The sequence below is a fragment of the Hyaena hyaena genome, unplaced genomic scaffold, assembly GCF_003009895.1.
Source record: "Hyaena hyaena isolate Hyena2069 unplaced genomic scaffold, ASM300989v1 scaffold_928, whole genome shotgun sequence".
NCBI classification, from domain to species: Eukaryota; Metazoa; Chordata; class Mammalia; order Carnivora; family Hyaenidae; genus Hyaena; species Hyaena hyaena.
The window spans coordinates 455,070-459,858 of record NW_024081562.1 but is presented as its reverse complement, the minus strand read 5'-3'; the positions used below and the strand labels follow the sequence as shown (position 1 = coordinate 459,858).

The following is a 4,789-nucleotide window of genomic DNA, read 5'->3' as shown; positions in this document are numbered from 1 at the left end:
TTTATTTACTTTGAGAGAGAGAGTGAGCAAGAACAAGAGATGAGCAGAGAGAGAAAAAGAGAGAGAGAATCCTAAGGAGGCTCTCCACCAGCAGTGCAGATCCCAACGCAGGGTTTGAACTCAAGAATTGTGAGATCATGACCTGAGATCATGATGCCTAACTGACTGAGCCACCCAGGTGCCCCCAACCCCAGATTTTTGATTCAGCAGGTCTGGGGTGAAGCCTGAGAATTTTCATTTCCAGTGAGATCCCAGGTGATGTTGATGCTCCAGGGACCCCATTTTGAGAACCTGTACACTAAATCCAAGTTTTCAGCCAGTTAGTTCATTAGAATGTCCCTGGAGCCTATAAAACAAGTTCCCTGGACCACCCCCAGAGGTTCCAGTCAGTCTGAGCAGGACAGCTGTCTGGAGACATCATTCTTCAAAAATTTTGCTGGGTAAGTCTAAAAGCTGCCAGGGCTGAGAGACTTGGAGTGGATGCTTCTCTGCTCTCAAATTTACGGCACCATGATTCAGGACCACAGATGGCCTCTGACCTGCTGGGGCTGGTGGTAGAAACTAAGCAGGATGGCATTTTCATATGTCAAGATTTCTATTTCTGAAAACCTGATGACCACATGTCCCATCTCCCCTTAGAGCTGTGATTCTTCAGGGTGAGATTCTGCCTGGCAACACCTGTTTCCCTTGAGAAGCTGGTAGAAATATGAGCTCTTGGCTCTCCTGGGGTCCCCCAATTCACAGACTGGGGTGAAGACCCTCAAGATGGTACTGATGCTGTTCATGCTGGAGAACCCCTTTCTGAGAGGAAGAACAGGTTTCTCTCTAATCAGAACAAGACCAAAGCCTCCACTGGGAACATTCAATGTGATCTCTAATCTCTAGAGAGGCTGCCCCTATGTCCTTTCCTTGGACTATGTGAACCCAAACATGTTTAATTAATCATCTTATAAATCTGACTACTTCAAAAGCTCTGTGGAGAATCCTCTTCCCAAGTGAAGAAGAACTGACTGGCTTCAGAAGTGCCCCTTCAAGGACCTAAAGATCCGTAATCTTCCCATTTTCTGACCAGAAGCCTTTGCCTGAACACAGGTAGAGCTGCTGGGGAAGAAGTTACAAAGGACTCCCAGAGACTGTAGGCCATTTCTCACCTCCCTGCTGCCTCAGGCCTGAGCTGTGGGATGTGGCTTTAAGGTTCTTATGCTGTAGAAAGTTTGTTCATAAGTTTTCCATTATTTACTACCAGAGTCAAAATTCCCTTCCCCATGGCTAAGGATTTAGACATGTGGTTCCTAGGATCCAGGCCACACACTGGGTATGTGTGTAGTTTGTAACATTCCCAACAGGTCCAGAATGAGACCAAGGTGAGCTCGGGGTGGCCTGTGGCCCACAGCAAACAGAGATTCAGGGTTAAAATTCTCACTGTTTGACTTGGGCAGTTGACATGCTCTAAGTGTCAGTGTTCTTGCGTGTGATCCCTGCTATCTTGGAAGCAGGTGTCCTGCCATCCTCCTTGATGTCAGATGGCCAGCCCTGTGCCCAGTGGTCATCAGAGTGCCTCGCAGGCCCTCAACTTGCCGAATAAATGGATAGTTTGAGGCAACAATAATATATATCGTACTGGGTGTCTGAAAGGATGAAACAAGAGAAAGCGTGAAAAAATGCTTGGCTTGCTGCCTCGCCAACAGTCAGTGCTCATTAGTATTGACTGTTGTTATCAGTCCACATTTTCATCTGTGAGATTTTCTCAGATGCTCATTAGTATTGACTGTTGTTATCAGTCCACATTTTCATCTGTGAGATTTTCTCAGAGTGAAGCCAACTGATATCTATAAGGGGAAGTCAATTACAAACTAAGCTATATCTCATTGTTGTAAATCTGGAAATCTTATTCAAAGAAAATAGATCCAGATTTATGCTTCCCCCAAATATAACAAGAAACAGTGCTGGCTGGGTAGTGACTTGATGGAGGAGTTCAAAGGAACAGACTGCTTGACCATTGATAGCCCTGTTGAGGAAAGCCCTGTCTGTGGTCCCAAGTCTGGCTCTCCTGTCCCCTACCCTGCTCTGCACACACATATACTGCTGGGAAGGACTGGCATCTGAACCCAGTCCACAGATAGGTCACCGGCCACCATTCAAGGTGTGGGGCTTCCAAAGGGCACTGTGCCAGTGGGCTTTCCGTGAAGATTGTATTTCCCACATGATAGAGTCTCAGGAAAGCTGCCAAAATGCCACGAGGTCATCTGCTTATTCTTGACCATGCATCTCTACTATGGCACATCCCCACCCTTTGTGCATGACACCAGCTTCACATCATGCCATCAAACTCTGTGACTGTGTCTCCTGGAATTATGTGTGCTCCAGGAGCGCATGTGAAGAAAAGTTGACCAAACAGATTCCCCTCTCAGAGGAGGGCCTTCCAGGACCTGGCATCCAGAGCTTAGAGTCTTGCTGGTCTACACTCACGTGTTGAACAAGGAATTGTTCAGATATCAGAACAAATGACTCTCCAGGTTGGCACCAAATAGTTATTGTTACCTTAATACCTGCCTGGTTAGAGTTGGAATAGCAGTGGCAGTATAGGAGAGAGGTCAATTCCAGCCCTACCCCACTCCCTAACCGGGCTCAGACCAACTTGTAGGAAAAGAACCGGCTTCTGGACCCAGACCAGTCTGCTTTCAGGTGTCACCTTCACCACAGCCCAGTTCTGCGACATTGGACATGTTGCTAGCCGCTGTCTTCTCACCTGTGCAAGGACCATCATGTTCACCATTTGCCAGATCTCAGTGGGGTGTGCATGTCCTTCATATTTGATCAATGGAAACTATGAAGGTAAGTGATGAGACACTGGGCCAGTTTTCATAGCTGGAACTGGTGGGAGAGGGGAAGTCCTGGCCTTGGAGTTTAAAACAGCTGGGTTCTGGGGCACTTGAGTGGCTCAGTCGGTTAAGCATCTGACTTTGGCAGGTCATAATCTCACAGTTTGTGAATTCATGCCCTGCATTGGGCTCTGTGCTGACAGCTCAGAGCCTGGAGCCTGCTTCAGATTCTGTCTGTCTTTTTCTCTCTCTGTCTTTCTCTGTTTCTCTCTCTGCCCCCCTGCCCCAGCTTGCATTCTGTCTCTCTCTGTTTCTCAAAAATGAATAAATGTTTAAAAAATTAAAAATGAAAACAAAAAGGCTAAGTTCTTGGTGTCAGATCAGCAGGAAACCTGACAGGGAGACAGACTTGGCTGGGTATCAGGGGACCCATCCTCCATGCTCCCCTCATGCCGGGCTGGCTCTCCTCGTGTGGTCTTTCCTCTGTTTCTTCTCTCCCTTCTAGTGGTCTAGCCTCCTCCCTCTCCATTGCCCAGAGCGATCCTTTATGCACATGAACTAGATCATGTCATTCTCCCTGCTGAAAACCCTCCCACACGCATCCATCCTATTGGAGTAAGGATCAACTGCATAGTCTTCTCAGTGGCTTCCCACTCCACCTCATCACCTGGCCTCTGGAGCTGAGCATCCACCATTCCTGGGCCCAGAGTTATAAACTGATTCAAGCACAGATATCACTGGGTGTCCATCGCAGGATGGTCCCTACTAGACAACATCTGAGTTTCACAGGGATCTTGGCCAAAAAGCATTTCTTAGGGTAGATGTTTCAGATACTTCTTATTTTGCGGGATTTTTCTATTATGTTTTGCAGGATGTGGTGCAGAGGGCGTTTCCAGTACCTCTTGACATAGTTCCACAAAAGATCCCCACTTCACGGCCATCAAAAACCAACCTGCTAGGGGTTCCTGGGTGGCTTAGTCGGTTAAGCATCCGACTTTCGCTTAGGTCATGATCTCGCGGTTCGTGGGTTCGAGCCCCGTGTCGGGCTGGCTGATTGCCAGCTCAGAGCCTGGAGCCTGTTTCAGTCTGTGACTCCCTCTCTCTCTGACCCTCCCCTGCTCACACTGTCTCTCTCTCTCTCTCTCCTAGAAATAAATAAAAAACATTAAAAAAAAAAAAAACAACAACCTGCTAAACTGACTAGTGATACATCTGTGGTTTGAAACCCAACCCTGAGGGCATGGCCCGGATTCTAGTTCTCCCTTGCCCTGCTGTAGCCCCAGGAGCTGCTCAAAACCTCCTGGCCTCTGTAACAAGAGCCAACTTCTGATTCCTGGTGCTGGCCATTCTAGATTGAAGAAACAATGAGCTTTGCCACAAAGATTGCTAAACTCACAGGGAATTCAATCATCACCGTTGACATTTCACAAAAAGTCCAAAGAGATCACGGGAACACCCACCCTAGGAACTGAGCTCTCATTTTATCTTTCCTTGTTCATTTATTTGTTTATTGGCCCAGGACAGTCCATGAAGACCGTGCAATGACGACACTTGCTCTGAAGGGATGATATGAGTCTGAATTCCTGCTGTCAGAATAAACAGAAAGTCCTTCACTGTTTGATTATCCAGCAAGAAATTCATGGCTGTCCATAAATGTCTAATAAAATGATCTGTTTATTCTAAAAGTTGCAGGAACAATCTTTGTTTGCTTTCCCCACCCTTGTGCTTATCCTCCTTAGTGTGAGATGACTAATTGGTTTAACACGGTCATAAAATTGCTGGCTGCTTGCTGCACACTCTTGCCTTTTTCCACATGCTGAGAGCCCCGTGATACCGTGGCAGTGGTGGTGCACACACCACTGGGCGCATATGCCACAGGGAAAAGCTGCGTTGTTTGATCTGCATTGCATGGATTTCTCCTGTTTTCCTTCTATTTGTAACCCACAGCCTCTTCCAATGGCAGCTTT

General features: G+C 47.2%; 1 long non-coding RNA gene across 1 annotated transcript; it reads left to right on the top strand.

Annotated features, from left to right (window-relative positions):
- The first annotated feature begins 227 nt into the window (after positions 1–227).
- On the top strand, positions 228–4,465 carry LOC120222939. Its single transcript, XR_005526151.1, has 3 exons — positions 228–440; positions 2,686–2,835; positions 4,342–4,465. It is a non-coding gene; the product is annotated as an uncharacterized LOC120222939 (long non-coding RNA).
- The last annotated feature ends 324 nt before the right edge of the window (positions 4,466–4,789 follow it).